Source organism: Rhododendron vialii, chromosome 5a (genome assembly GCF_030253575.1).
Source record: "Rhododendron vialii isolate Sample 1 chromosome 5a, ASM3025357v1".
NCBI lineage: Eukaryota > Viridiplantae > Streptophyta > Magnoliopsida > Ericales > Ericaceae > Rhododendron > Rhododendron vialii.
This window is the reverse complement of record NC_080561.1, coordinates 20,258,034-20,274,737: the sequence shown is the minus strand read 5'-3', so window position 1 is coordinate 20,274,737 and position 16,704 is coordinate 20,258,034.

Below are 16,704 nucleotides of genomic sequence, written 5' to 3'. Positions count from 1 at the left end.
ACCCTATGGCAACACGGATGCTTGGCCAGCAAGCATACGCAAATCTATAAATATGAGGTAAACCTAGAGGCAAAAGGTACGCAATACATTGCATTATTATTGCTTTCCTACTGATAATTAGGATTGAGTTTTCAAGTACGTGATACTAACAAAAGCATCGGAGGGCCTTTGCCACGAGAGGCAAAGGTGCACTCACCCCCTGTCTATTTTGCAGATTAGGGTTCAGACGACGAGTTAGGGTTCCGGTGAAGAGGCACGAATAAGCCGTTGCGATCCAGTTGATTCGAAGTACCAATTGTTTTCATCCCCCTACAATTGGCGCCGTCTGTGGGAAACGAAAGAATTCCCTTTTGAAATACGACCATGGTGGAAGTAACTCCAGCAACACCGCATGAACCAAAAGATGTGTTAGATGAGGGACGGGACAAATCCCCACCTGGGGCTCCGAGAAAGCCCCAGGGTGGGCACAGGAGGAACACGAGTAAGGACCGCCCCCTTACCGTGCATCATAACTCCAAAAATAGAGGAGATGGAGAGACGGCTTCGAGATCCACGAGAAGGAGTAAATCCCATCAAAGGGATGAATCGATCGCGCACTCCAGGAGTGTGCACCATAGCGACGACGTTCTTGATAGGAAGAGGCAAGAAGTCGAGGAGTATGCTCGTCTGATTAAAAAACGAGAGCATGAGATCAGAGAATTGGAAAGAATTAGGGAGCATCCGGAGGATTCTGGACTGTCTCGAAGAAATTCTAGAGGCAGTAGGTATGCTGTGGTACAATACAGAAAAGCTCCTTCACGAAGAAGAAGGAGCAAAAGCAGGAGCAGAAGTCCTGTTATAGGGCATCATGAGGCTTCTCCACGAAAAAGGGGAAGAAAAAGTAGAAGCCGAACACCAGAGAGAAGGACTTCTTCACGAAAAAGGAGGAGCAGAGACTGAAGTTTTACCCCCGAGGAAGAGGATACGAGAAAGCATCATCGAGACAGGTACGAGAGGCCTGATGCTGACTGGGTCAAGGCTTCGGCCCACAAGTCAAAGGAGCAAGAGGATGGGACAGTGACTGCACGAGAAGCAGCACGCAAGGCCCTAAGTAATATTGCAGCCTCCCCCTTTACAAAGAGGCTACAAGAAGCAAGGTTGCCGAGCAGAGTGAAGCACGGTGCATTCGTACTTTACGAGACAAATACGGATCCCGTAGCTCACATACAACATTATCAACAGGCCATGTTTATGCATGAGGGGGATGATTCCATCTTGTGCAAGATGTTTCCCTCCAGTCTTGGCAAGGTAGCTTTATCCTGGTTTCATAAGTTGGCCCCACGATCCATACGAGGATGGAGGCAGCTAGCAGAGGAATTTACTGCTCGGTTCTTAACGAGCAGAAAGGCCCCAAAGACTTTTGAGAGTCTTTCCACCATGAAGCAGGAGGAGAACGAGCAAATTAGAGATTATGCAAAGAAGTACTGGGAAACTTTCAACGAGATTGAAAGTTGCAGTGAGGAGTACGCAATTGCTACGTTCAAAACTGGTTTGCCTGTTCGGGGAGAGCTGCGCCGTTCATTGAATAAACATCCAGTAGCCACCTTGGCTAAATTGATGGAACGGATAGAGCAACACGCCAGAATGGAGGATGACATACTCCGTGAGGATGGCAGGGCGGTTGCCGAACAGCCGAAGGCACCTGCCAAAAAAGTGGATAAGCCAGAACCCAAGTCTTACAAAGACAGAAGGGAGTACGGGCAGGCTAAGAAAGAGCCATACAAGGACAAGCAAGCTCCTGACCCCAAGTCCTTCTTTTCTATCACTACGGTTTGGAAGGAGCCAATATACAGGATTCTTTATCGAATAAAGAATCAGCCATATTTTAAATGGCCCCCAAGTCTAGGAGGAGACAAAGATGCAAAACGTGCTACGAATCAGCACTGCAGTTATCACAAAGATTGGGGCCATATGACCGAGGATTGTGAGGTATACAAGAGGCACCTTGATGATTTGGTCTCTCGGGGCTATCTCAAGGAGTTTATCCAGGAGGACCCTAAAGAGAAAGGGAAGGTTATGGAGTTGGGTTACGAGCAACACCCTAAAGGCGTGATCCATATGATACATGGGTTGGCTGCACCTTATACGAGGAGTGAGGTAAGGCTGTTGCAAAGACAGATCAAACACGATCAGCACGTGATGCGATTGGGAAACAAGAGAGGGCGAGAGACTAATGTATGCAATGAGAGCATGGCATTCAGTGATGATGATATGGCGGAGGTCCAAATACCCCACAATGATGCATTGGTCGTAACCCTACGAGTTGGGGAATACGACATCGAAAGAATTCTGGTGGACTCGGGGAGTTGTACAGAGGTATTGTACTATGATGCATTCAAAAAGCTGGGCCTGGCCCAATCAGACTTAGAACAGTCTACAACACCTCTATTGGGTTCGGTGCAGGAGCAGTCTGGCCCCTTGGAAAGGTGACGTTACCTGTTCGGGCCGGATCAGTAGTGTTGAGAACGGACTTTTTGGTAGTCGATGTCCCATCTTCCTATAACGCGATTATAGGGAGGACGTGGTTACACAAAATGAGAGCAGTCTCCTCGACTTATCACCAGATGGTAAAATTCCCAGGTTCAAATGGGATTGAAGTCCTTAAAGGAAACCAGAAGGTGGCACAGCAATGCTTGATTTCCATCATTAAAACAGCCCCGAAGGTCCACCATGTTCACACATTAGAAGTACCAGACCAACCAACCATCGAGGATGTTGGAAGAATCCCGGCTGAAAAAGTGGTTGAGGGCCTGGAGAAGATTCAGATCAACGAGATTGATCCTGAAAGATATTTTTTGATTGGGGAATCATTACCAGCAAACGAAAAGGCTGAGTCGATAAGATTTCTGAAAGAATATATTGATGTTTTTGCATGGGTACCTGAGGAAATGCCTGGGGTGGATGCAGATGTGATCTGTCACCATTTAAACATGGATCCTCTGCATAAGCCGATCATTCAGAAGAAACGAAGGGCAGCCGTACAGCATGTAGATGCTGTGATCGAAGAGGTCGATCGTTTATTGGAGGCCAAGGCAATACGTGAAGTCTATTACCCAGAGTGGTTATCCAACACTGTTGTGGTAAAGAAGAAGAATGGGAAGTGGCGTGTCTGTGTGGACTTCACAGACCTGAACAAAGCATGTCCTAAGGACAGTTTTCCTTTGCCTAGGATCGACCAATTGGTTGATGCAACCTCTGGTTACGAGCGAATGAGTTTTCTCGATGCATATCGAGGATATCATCAGATTGCTATGTTTGAACCTGATCAAGAGAAGACTTCGTTCATCACACCACGAGGGTTATACTGTTACAGTGTCATGCCCTTTGGACTAAGGAATGCTGGGGCTACATACCAAAGACTTGCAACTATTATGTTCAAGAAGCTCATCGGGAAGACTTTGGAAGTTTACATAGATGATATGGTGGTAAAGAGTCGAGAAAAGGGAGGGCATATTTCTGATCTAAAGGAAGTATTCGAAATCCTGAGGAAGTATAAACTAAAACTCAACGCCTCGAAGTGTGCGTTTGGAGTTGGTTCAGGAAAATTCCTGGGCCACTTGGTAACTTTGAGAGGGATAGAGGCAAATCCCGATCAGATTGATGCCTTACAGAGACTACAGAGTCCCAAAACTACCAAGGAAGTCCAGAGGCTGACTGGAATGGCAGCAGCACTTAACAGATTCATCAGCAGGTCAAGTGACAAATGCAGACCCTTTTTTCAGCTACTGAAAAAGAGGGAGGGATTTGAATGGGGAGCAGAATGTGAGCAAGCTTTCCAGGATTTGAAGAAATACCTGGCCGAACCCCCACTATTGTCAACTCCCCAGCCAGGTGAGTCTTTAATTCTGTACTTAGCTGTTTCCGAGCACGCAGTAAGTGCTGTCTTGTTGAGGGATTTGGGGATCGAGCAAATCCCCATTTATTATGTTAGCAAGACATTGTTGGATGCAGAGACGAGATATCTGCCTTTAGAAAAACTTGTCCTGGCACTTAGGACAGCAACCAGGAAATTGCCACACTACTTCCAAAGCCATAAGGTTGTGGTTTATACTGAATATCCATTAAAATCGCTGCTTCGAAAGGCAGATTTTTCGGGAAGGATCTCGACGTGGTCCGTGGAGTTAAGTCAGTATGATCTCGAGTATCAGCCACGCACAGCAATTAAAGGCCAGGTGTTGGCTGATTTTGTGGCAGAATTTTCCCCCACTGTTGCCCCCTTGCCCCCTACGAGAAAGGAACAGGCAGCTAGGATATCATCCTTGAAGGATCAACCTGTAGCCGAACAGGATCCCAAGGAATGGAAGTTATTCGTTGATGGATCAGCGTGTAATACTGGTTCTGGAATTGGAATTGTCCTCTTTCCTCCTCAAGGAGTTCTGATTGAACTCTCTGTTCGGCTTGGATTCAGTGCGTCGAATAATGTGGCTGAATATGAAGCACTCTTGGCTGGGTTAAGAAGTGCGAAGACCCTTAAAGCAGAACGGGTCAGGGTGTATTGTGATTCCCAACTTGTTGTGAATCAACTGTCCGGCGAGTACGAGACTCGGAATGAAAAGATGGTAGCCTACGTGCAGGCAGCAAAAGACTTGCTTGATACCTTCGAGAGGGTATATATTGAGCAAATAAGTTCTGGACAGAATGCTCATGCAGATTCTTTAGCTTGGTTGGCTGCAGCAGTACCAACAGAGTTCAAGAGAAGGGTGGCAGTAGAATACCTAAATGAGCCTAGCATTGGGAAGAGTGTAGATTTGGTCTTGGACGTGAACCAAGGACCAAGTTGGATGGATCCAATAATGGAGTTCTTACGAGATGAGATACTCCCTTCTGATAAAAAGGAAGCCCACAAGATAAGAGTCAAATCTGCTAGGTTTTGGCTCTCCCCAGAGGGTAAGTTGTATAGGAAATCCTTTACAGGTCCCTAGTTGCTATGCGTACATCCTGAGATGGTACAGAAGTTCCTTCATGAGATCCACGAGGGAACATGTGGGAGCCATGCTGGAGGGAGATCCATTGCCCACCGAGCAATTACTCAAGGCTATTGGTGGCCACACATGCAAGAAGATGCAAAGGTTTATGTAAAGATTTGTGAGAAGTGCCAAAAATTCTCACCAATGATTCGAACGCCTGCCGAGGATCTGGTACCTTTGACGAGTCCCTGGCCTTTTGCCCAATGGGGAATGGATATCGTGGGCCCATTGCATAAAGCAACTGGGAATCGAAAATTCCTGCTTGTAGCAACTGATTATTTTACGAAGTGGATTGAGGCAGAACCATTGGCCAAAATCACTGAGCCTATGATAGAAAGGTTCGTGTGGAAAAGCATCATCACTCGTTTTGGGGTCCCTTATTCATTGATCACAGACAATGGATCCCAATTCCAGAAGAAATTTAAGGCTTTTTGTGCCCAATATGGAATAAGAAATTTTTATTCCACCCCAGCCTACCCTCAGAGTAATGGGCAAGCAGAGGCGTCTAATAAAACTATCCTTGATGGAATCAAGAAAAGACTTGACAAAGCTAAGGGAAAATGGCCAGACGAGTTGTCATTGGTCCTGTGGGCTCATCGAACAACGCCTAGGAGGTCTACGGGAGAGACCCCCTATTCATTGGCCTATGGAACAGAGGCTGTCATACCTCTGAAAGTAGGCCTGCCGACCAACAGGATAGTTTCGGTTGAAAGTGGAGGCAATGACAGGGCTCTTGAAATCGAGCTTGACCTCGCCGAGGAGAGGAGAGAAAAAGCCTTGGTTCATCTTGCTTCTTACCAAGAACAGCTGATGAAAAGCTACAACAAGCATGTTCATCCTCGAGAATTTGGTGTTGGGGACCTCGTGCTACAAAAAGTGCTCGACAACACCAAGGTGGCCAACGAAGGCAAGCTGGGGGCCAACTGGGAGGGCCCATATAGAGTAACTGAGATTGTAGGCATAGGAGCCTATCGATTGGCAGATTTGGATGGTGATCCAATTCCAAGGCCTTGGAATGTTCATAATCTACGAAAGTTCTTTGTTTAGAAGTATTAAAATTTGTCTTAGATTTGCATTACGTGATTGTGTGGGAATTACGAATATAATGCCCTTGTTCTAGTTTTGACTATTTTAGTTGCAAGGGGTACGAATAATACCCTCTTGAGTTTTGCAGATTATGAATACAATCGCTTCTTAATATAACTGTTGTGGTATTTGTTTTTAATACGAACTGCAAGTTTAGTTTCCCTCATTCGTATTGGGGAGCAGGGTATACAGTTATACAGTTCAGTACGTGAAACTGAAGCACAAGTATGAAACACTTGTAAGATTTTCAAAGCTTTAAGTACGTGATACTTAGGCGTTTTTGTGTAAGTACGTGACACTTAACGAATACAAGTACGAAACACTTGTATAGAATTTCAAGTATGTGAAACTTGGGTATACATTTGAGCACAAGCATGAAACACTTGTAAACTTGTAAGATTTTCAAAGCTTTAAGTACGTGAAATTTAAACACAAACACTTGTGTGAGTACGTGATACTTAACAAGTATGAAACACTTGTATGGATTTTTAAAGTACGAACACACGAGTAGTTCTAAGTACGTGATACTTAGAGGTTTTTGTGTGAGTACGTGAAACATAACGAATACAAGTATGAATACACTTGTACGTACTAAAAAACAGTACGAGATACTGGGAAACAAATGTTTTTAAAGTACGTGAAACTTAAACTTCAGAACAGGAAATCATGTGTAAGTACGAAATACTTATGCAAACGAATGATGGTTAACAGTACGAAATACTTAATTGCATCCGAACAGATGCAGCAAACAGGGAAGCCGAGCAAACCATTAAGGTTATGCCACGAAGGGCCGAATATCTGTGTTAACAAAGTATTTAACTGTACTGGTGCCTCACAGGGAAAAAATATGCTTATGGTCACGCAGGACCAGCAACCAAAACAGTTCATGTACTTACCAAATCAATCTACATTCTGGACCTCTGAGGTATCAGTGTTGATCTCAGCGTTAGCACCACCCTCGACTACATTCTCTTCCAAATTAATAGGCTCAATAGGTACATCCCGAGCAGGAGCTTCAGTAGGGTCCACATCCGTGGGGATATCTTCCTCAGCATTGGCAAATTCTTCAATTTGTCGTTCAAAGTCTTCCTCTGGATGTCCTGCTGGCTCTGGAATGTCTTCGATGTTCTGAACACGGGTGCTAGGCAGCTCATTGTCAACCCAGAAGGATGAATCATCAGCAACCCCTAGTTTTGTCAGACAGGTTTCCCAGCTGGCAATCCAGATCTGGTCCTGAATAGCTGGCATCTGTTCGACGTAGCTAGATGTTGTGGTGTCAAAACCCTTCTGGTACCCTTCTTCGTAGGAGGCTTTTTTAGTGTTATCAATCTCCAACAGTGCCTGATTGAGGCCCTCCTCAGCAGCTCCAAGCTTGTTTTTGGCCTCGACGAAGTCTGCTTTGGCTTTGTCTCTTTCCCTTTCAAGTCTAGTGATCGTACGAAGCAGTCTGGTATTGTTGTTCAGCAATGTGATCCTCTCATTATCAGCATCTTCAAACTTTTGGCCCAATGTGACCATCTTTTGAATGAACTGACAAAACACCGAATAGTAGATAATGAGAATATCCGTGGTACACGAAATGTGCACAAAGACTTATATGGAAAAAGTTAAGTCACATTACCTTAATACCACTGACAAGTCCAGTGGCGACAAGCCGATCAGGAGTAGCTTCAGACTCCTTCTGCATATCTACAGGGAGCAGTAGACCTTGGGCAAGGGCGAGTGCTGTCTCCGAAGAGCTGGCACTGTCCCCAATGTGAACAGGCCGATCACCCCTAATGAGATTAGGGGTCCAGCTTTCGGGAAGCACTGGAGTACTCGAAGAAGGGGGTTGTTGGACTACAGTTTGGTTGAGAGGTTCTCCAGTCTCTTCACTCCTGGGACGTTTGTCCCGATGAGCATCGGTAGCCTCAACAGGACTATCTTCCCGAGGAGAAGATGATGATCTTGCAGATCCCCCCTATTGCGACGTGAACGCGGGGGAGGGGCGCCAGTTGATGCTACCCTATTGGTAGCACCTCGTCCCCGTGAGGAGACAGTGAGCAAAGAGCTGAGGTTAATGGGTTGGTGCGTCATCGTACCTGAGGTTGGAGGTGATCGAGAATATCCGGATGAGGACGACTGACTGGTAATTTGATGAGGAACGGGTTGTTGTTCGGCAATGAGTTGCCTGCGGCTTGATCTCTTGAGTACCACACGTGTTTGAGGTATACCGTCAGGAATAACAATATCGCCTGACTGACCGGCAAGAGTGACACCAGCTTGAAGCCTTGAACTGTGTGGTTGGGGAGCAGTGGATGTAGACGCGGCACTAGTGCTGGGGTGGGCGAGTCTTCTGTCAATGACCCCTCTGTACGAAGGGTCGTATCCCAGCAGTATATCAGCGTCTCGACCCCGACCAGCTGTTCGGGTACCAGGTTCGCCTTTATATTTAAGGATTTTGTTGATGTCCTCTGTTCGGACGTAACTAGGCTCTCGTCTTGGACGTTTGTTGACGTTTTCAGCTGCACAATCGGAGTTATTAAATCAAAAATTAGACACAATAGAAAGCTATGAGAAAGCAGCAAACAAACAAATAGCAAAGATGAAAAATAAGAAGCATACGTGGGTATCCCCATATATGGGGGCAGTGGAGACCCACCACCTGACCATCCTCTCCTAGTGGCTCAAAGGCTCCAGTGACGTAAAGGAAATCGATTTCATGATCCCGAGCAGAGTCTGGCAGGTTTAGCACGAGACGCTTGTCGGCCCTTCTAACTTTGAAGTAATAGGTGTTGTATTCAGGGTTTAGTACAATGCTGTACCACCACTGAATATCCCAAATTCCTAACTGGGTCCCCAGAATCCTATTCAAAGCTATTACACCCATTATCAACCTAAAAACGTTTGTTGATATTTGCATGGGGGTAAGACGATACCAGTTTAGGATCTGGCGGAGTAATGGGTGAAGGGGAAATCGAACTCTGCCTTCGACGATAGCAACAATGGGGATACACATTCGATCCCAGGAACCTCCGTCTCTATCTGCGCCCAGGGGGGCGAGTTCGAGACCAACGTTCTCTGGAACGTTATATTCCCTCCTAAATGCCGCCATGGCAGTAGGGGTTTCACATAATTTCCTAAATTTACTGGGTCTCAAGGGATTCTCAGCATCGTCAGCCATGGGTATACTCAGGAAAGAAGAAAGACTGAAAAAGGGTGCAACTGAAACCCTAGAAAAATGACCCACGAATCTGAGAATGAAATCTCAGATGAAAACCTAAGCAGAAGAAATGGAGTTAGAACGAGAGTCTTACAACGATACCGTGATGATTTCTTGGAGTGCAATCGAATTTGCAGATGGTGGCGATGGCGGAAAGCTTAGGACTGAAAGTTCGAATGTTTTGGATAAACAACCAAAAAGAGCCCTTCTAGCGGTTTAAAGGTGAGAGACGGAGACGAAACGTCTCCTCTCACACCGTTACAGGAAAAAGTAACGGAAAGAAGAAACCGTTCTGACGCCGTTACATAGAACGTCAGTTCGAATTTAATGCGTGGCATATGAAACATGCCACGTGGAGTCATTACCTCGAGATGGTATAATGACAGAGGCGCCAAAAGGCATCAATGAGATATTGAAATTATTACTGCACGGGATCAAAAGAGTTTGGTCTAGATAGAATTCTGTTTCTAAGCATCATATATTGCCCCCGAACAGTGGTAAATACATGAAGCTGGGGAGCAATTGTAGGGAGGTATTCCTGAGCAGGTACATTTAGTTACCGAACACGTGATGTTTAGGAACACGTGGTAAATACGACTAGACTTACCGCCGGGCAGTTCGGTGAACAGTGATATGAGAAGTCATGGCTATAAATAGACTGTTCGGCAGTTAGAGACATTCTGATTACATTGGACCACGTTACATGTGAAGTAGTTGGTCCAAGCAGACTGTTCGGTTATGATACAGCCGAACGGATGTTGTAAAGAACCTAGCACATGATACGAGTGATCACGGGTTGAAAGCAATGCAATCGATATCCGAATAAATGGTACGTAGGACCATAGTTTGAATATAGACAGGACAGTCATCATGCTAAATAAGTGTTCAGCAATATGGACCAGTGACATGAGAAGTCAATGGTCCAGGAAGGTTGTACGGGCTCAAGGACCAGTTACATGTGAAGTAACTGGTCCAAGCCGTCTGTTCGGCCATGAGACGGCCGAACAAAGATGGAGCTCCAATCGAGAGTAGGAGCAGAGGGAATGCTCTGGAAGATTCCAGAATATTCATGTTCCGTAAAGGAATAAGATCCCAAGAATATAGGATCTGAGAAAGATACCCAACAAGTATGGGATGATCGGCTCATAATGGAAAAGAATCCCAAAAAGACTCTTTTCCATAAACTGATAAAGGAAACGAGACTCCTTGATATCCTGGGTTTCCTATATGAGTTAGGAACCCTATGGCCACACGGATGCTTGGCCAGCAAGCATACGCAAATCTATAAATATGAGGTAAACCTAGAGGCAAAAGGTACGCAATACATTGCATTATTATTGCTTTCCTACTGATAATTAGGATTGAGTTTTCAAGTACGTGATACTAACAAAAGCATCGGAGGGCCTTTGCCACAAGAGGCAAAGGTGCACTCACCCCCTGTCTATTTTGCAGATTAGGGTTCAGACGACGAGTTAGGGTTCTGGTGAAGAGGCACGAATAAGCCGTTGCGATCCAGTTGATTCGAAGTACCAATTGTTTTCATCCCCCTACAAAAATGATGGGATTCTTTGTATGACTTGTCTTGTTATGCTTATTGGCAAGTCAAAGGTCTATTAACCAAGGAACAAAAATTCCCCTAACAATTATGGACCAAGGGGTAAAGGAATATTGGTAATAATTAGGGTTTGAAATGACTTGTTATGGGAGTAAAAATGATTACTCCTATGGTCTAATGGTCCTATAGGGTTTGGAGGGGTTCATAAGGCTCAAAGATGGTCTAAAAGGTCCAATTAGGGTTAGGGTAATATAACTAGGTGAATCGGTGGTCCGGTTCCTCCAACTAATCGGTTGGGAGCTAACTCTAATTGCCACGTAGGACTCTTAGTCAAGAAGAATATTTTTAAGGACTTAAATCTAATTATGACGGATTATAGAAATTAAAAACAAATATTAAAAGCAAATCCAAGTAATTAAAATAATATTTAAATATTTAACAAAATTTTTATTTACTGAAAATCAGGGTCGTTACAAACTATCCCCCTTAAAATAATTTCGTCCTCGAAATTGGTGCGTGACTACGGATTAGATATAATCGCTATGCTCCAAAACGCTTTGGCATCACACGGCCACTGTCTAAGGCTTCGGCAGGTCTTAGAAGTATCTTGGAGTAAGACGACCGCGTTTCAGGCATCCATCACAAACTTCTGCAAGTTTTGTTAATTAAGATTCATCACCTGCTTAACAAAACTGGGTTGAAGTTGCTTCTGCCGTCGAACAGCTTGCTTCGTTATCGACCTTTGTTAAAGCTTCCATTGTAAATACCAACGCCAAATGCAAAACTTCTACCAAATCATCATGTAGACTCGCATCCCACAAACGTCCCTATCGCATTAGCATGCCTCCCCACCTAACGATATTAAACCCATTTCCAAAACTAGAAAACAACGGATCGTTTGGGCAGATTCACTCCAACATCGTAAGGCGTAAGTACTCTATCCTTATCCGGGGAAAAATCAAATATCAACAAGTAAGCCCTACGATACACACTCGGGTAATATCCGCAAAGGCACTGAAAGAACCTATGTAGTCCTGGGAAAATAAGACTTTGGTAGCGGTAATTTCAGAGGTACGGCTGCTTCTAATCCGGTACTACTTTGACTTTACTTTCGTTCACTTTGGTTCCGCCCCCGAATACTACGTGCCCCAAGAACTTAACCACTTCTAGCCAGAACTCGCATATTCTTGCCTTGGCATAAAGTTGGCTATCTTGGAGTACTATTCGAAGGTGTCATTCGTGCTCCTCTTAATTGATCAAATAGGTCATCGATCCTTGGCAATGGATACCGGTTCTTGATTTAGCTCCCTGTAGTCGATGCATAGCCAAAGCGTTCCTTCTTTCTTCTTTACAAACAATGACGGTGCTCCCCATGGTGGCGTACTCGGCCTAATGAAACAGCTTCTTCAATTGGGTCTTGAGCTCCTTTAGTTCTGCAGGGCCATTCGGTACGGTGTCATAGAGATTGGAGTTGTTCCCGATTGGAGTTCTATAGAGAAGTTTATCTCTTTTTGGGGTGGTAAGCCAAGAAGTTCTTCGGGGAAAAACATCGGCATACGCGCAAATGATGTGTGGTAATCCCACTTCCATCCTATCGGCTTCTTCCAATTGGAGGCTAGCTAGCCATCTAAATGGTTGGTTCTACCACCTAGATCTTTTCGTTTGTTAGACTCACCGTTTGTCTATCCCCCTTAAAAATAGAAACGAGTCTCTTCTAGGGTATAAGTTGTCACCGTCTTTTGGTGACAGTCTATGACCGCACGATGTGCTGATTGCCAGTCCATCTCCAGGATTACGTCGAGATTCGCCATGTCGATCACTCTAGGATCGCATGTCAGACGTAAGTTAACTACTTCTAGTTCGTACACACTAGACTAACAGCTATACTCCCCTCAAATGGTGACGTGACTTTCGTACTCGTACTTAGGGGTTCTGTTTCTAGTGCTAGTGCAGTTTTGCAGGCAGTAGATATAAGCGAGTGAGATGCTCTAGAGTCAAACAAAAGCTTGTACGTAGGTACTATATAATAGTAGCGTACCTTGGATCACAGAGGGATCCTGCTATTGTTCCTCCGTCTGTAGTGCAAAAATACGCCCTCCAGTGCTTTGCTGGTTCCCCATGAGCTGCTTTCCCTTGTTCTGCCCATTCTGTTGCTGTGATGGACCCTCGGGGTTTTGCTTCACAAACTCGGCCTGTTGTTGAGCTTTCTGATCCCAAGGATTCCCATCCCTCCTCCTTTGAGGCTGCGGGCAGTTGCGTCTAATGTGGCCCATAGCCTGACAATTGAAACACTGAATTGTTGCTATGTCTTGACCACCTCTTTGTGGCCCGCCAGGTCCGGGGGTAGTAGTCTTCCAGGGTTGGTTGTTCTGTGACGGGGTGAAGGGTCTGTTAAGGTAGGGTCCACGGTTGTTGTTGGGTGGTTGGGTTCGGATCGGTCCGCCGGTGCTGCTTGTCACCTTCTTCCATCGGGTTTTGAAGTCAGTCTCCTCACTCTCTAGCCGGAGAGCACACTTCACAACCTCGGCATAGGAGGTGAAAGCTTGAGCCACCACAGCCTTTTGAGCAGTCGTCAGTCCCCACTCGAATCTCCTAGCCTTCCTGTCCTCGTTCGGGATGGAGTCTAGGGCGTAACGTGACAGTTCCTCGAACTTGGCTGTGTACTGGGTGACGGTCATCGTTCCTTGTTTCAGGTTTAAGAACTCTTGTTCCTTGGCTAAGCGAAGGGGCGTGGGAAAGTACTTGTCAAGAAACAGAGTCTCGAACTCAGCAAAGGTCATGGTGGCAATGTCATGGGTTGCCTCCATCAGATCCCACCAATAGCGGGCTTCTCCCTTTAGTTGGTAGGTGGTTAGGGACACACGATCTTCATCTTGGGTAATCCCTAAGGTTTTGAGGATCATCTTGACCTCATTCAGCCACGTCTCGGCCATGACAGGGTTGGTGTCCCCATGAAAGGTCGGAGGTCGACGTTTGCAGAACTCGTTCATCGCTCTGGTTCGGGTCATAGGTCCGTCGTCATGGTTTTGGTTTTGGCGGTTAGCGTTCAAAGCAGCTATGAACGCTTGGATGATTTGGGTTAGGTCAGGGTTCGCGTTAGAGGGTCCTCCATTATCGTGTCCTAGTCCATTACGTCAGTTCGCCATCTACGAGTAAAAATTGAAAGGGGAAAGTTTTAGTCTACTTAAACAATTTTTTCCTTTTGCAAATGGTGTTTCTTTTCAAAAGTCGAAGTAGTTTATCGAGTAGTATGCAACAACAAAAGCAAGCTTTTCACAAATAAGCATAGAGTTCCACTATAATGGCAAGTAGGGTCACATACGTGAATAGAGATCAAGAACATAATAGAATAAGTAGTAACTGAAATAAGCACTTTATTAACATAGGAAGAGTACAGATTAAGAGGTTCTTAAACATATAGGAGTGATCCTAGTTTCCGATATCCTACATCCCGAAGGATTACAATTGCTCCTAGGTCGGCCTAAGATATGCCTAATTGGCGTCCTCGGTCTCGCCCTCCTCGAGATTTCCTACCATCTTTCATCGAAAGCTTGGCGCAAACGACATTCGTATTCTTTTATGAACGCCGCGAGTGCGACGGCCACGACGAGAGTCCAGTACCAGAAGGTGTTGAGATGGTTATTCCCGGCGAACCACCGTGGCATGCCTATGGTGAGTACCGCACAAAACAAAACGAGGGTGAAGAGTTGCAACCATAGGTTTGGATTGTTATGGTTATTTCGGCTCGCTCGATTTCTCAAAATATGGCGTCTTCCAGAAATCCTCGTCGTCGGGTTGCCATGGCTCGGCTCGGCTCGGTTCGGTTCGGTTCGATAGGATAGGATGGAGATTTGGAGGAGTTAAGATGGTGAGAGGGGTGAAGAAATGGAAGTGGTGGTGGGGTATATATAGGGGCCGAAAAGGTGGGTGGAGGAGGGAAAAGGTTTGAAGTTTAAAGTTTGAAATTTGAATTTTTTGGAGGTTAAATAAAGTAGAGTCTAGCTCAATATTAAGAGGAGCAACCTGCTTTTCAAAAATTGATCTTCGATCAGGCTATCATCAGCTACGGATCCGGGAGGAAGACATTGCCAAAACAGCCTTTCGCACCAGATACGGACCCTACGAGTTTGTAGTAATGCCGTTCGGACTAACCAACGCTCCGGCAGTATTCATGTGTCTCATGAACAAGATTTTCCAACCCTACTTAGACAAGTTCGTAGTGGTGTTCATTGATGACATCTTGATATACTCCACCAACAAGGAGGAGCATGAGAAACACCTGCGGATAGTATTACAAGTACTCCGAGATAGCCAACTCTATGCCAAGGCAAGTAAATGCGAGTTTTGGCTGGAAGTGGTTAAGTTCTTGGGACACGTAGTATCCAAAGACGGGATTGCAGTGGACGAAAGTAAGGTTGAAGCAGTATTGAATTGGAAACAGCCAACCTCGGTATTCGAAATCAGGAGTTTCCTAGGATTAGCTGGATACTACCGAAGATTCATACAGGATTTCTCAACCCTAGCCAAACCAATGACTAGGCTTACTCAGAAAGGAGTGAAGCTGGATTGGAATGAAGCCTGCGAAAAGTCTTTCCAGGAACTGAAAAAGAGGCTGACCAGTGCACCAATACTCATCATTCCCGAGCGAGGTGTAGATTATACAGTCTACTGTGACGCGTCAAGAGATGGCTTGGGATGTGTGTTGATGCAAAATGGAAAGGTTGTAGCCTACGGATCACGACAGCTTCGACCCCACGAGAGGAATTACCCCACGCCCGACCTAGAATTGGCTGCAGTAGTATTCGCCCTCAAATCTTGGCGTTACTATTTGTAGGGAGAAAAATTCGAAGTCTTCACTGACCACAAGAGCCTCAAATACCTTTTCACTCAGAAGGAGTTGAACCTGAGGCAGCGTCGACGGATGGAATACTTGGAGGACTACAAGTTTACACTACAGTATCACTCTGGCAAGGCCAATGTGGTAGCTGATGCTCTAAGCCGAAAGGATAGGGCACAGACGGTCAAGACAGCCATAAAGGAATGGGAGATGGTGGACACCCTTAACGAATTCAATCTGCAACCATCATCCGAAAATGGGAACGCACGTCTGTATGCTCTCATCGCGGAACCAGCACTTCACCAAGAAATTCTCCTAGCCCAAACCTTTGAACAGGATTGTGAGTTCATCAGGTATCGAATCCGAGAAGGAAAGGCGCTACCAAGATGGACAATCGAAAAAGATAACAGCCTGAGATTCAAGGGAAAGGTGTTCGTACCTAACATTGGGACCCTCCAAGAAGCTGTACTCCGAGAAATTCACCATTCGAACTTCGCAGTTCACCCCGGCGGTACAAAGATGTATCATGATCTGCGAAGAATGTACTGGTGGGAAGGAATGAAAAAGGACGTAGCTCAATTTGTATCAACCTGCCTAGTGTGTCAGCAAGTCAAGGCGGAACATCAGAAACTGGGAGGAGACCTCCAACCCCTACCAATACCGACCTGGAAGTGGGAACACATTTCGATGGACTTCGTAACTGGATTACCAAGATCCGCCAAGTCCAACACAGCCGTTTGGGTGATCGTGGATCGACTCACCAAATCTGCGCATTTTCTACCTGTTAAGATGACAGAAAACGTGGAACAATTGAGCCTGCTATACATTCGAGAGATTGTACGTCTACATGGAGTACCTATCTCGATTGTATCCGACAGGGATCCACGTTTTGTGTCACACTTTTGGAAAGGATTGCAAAAGGCATTGGGAACGGATGTGAGGCTTAGCACGACTTTCCATCCACAAACAGATGGACAAACGGAGAGGACTATTCAGACATTGGAAGACATGCTAAGAG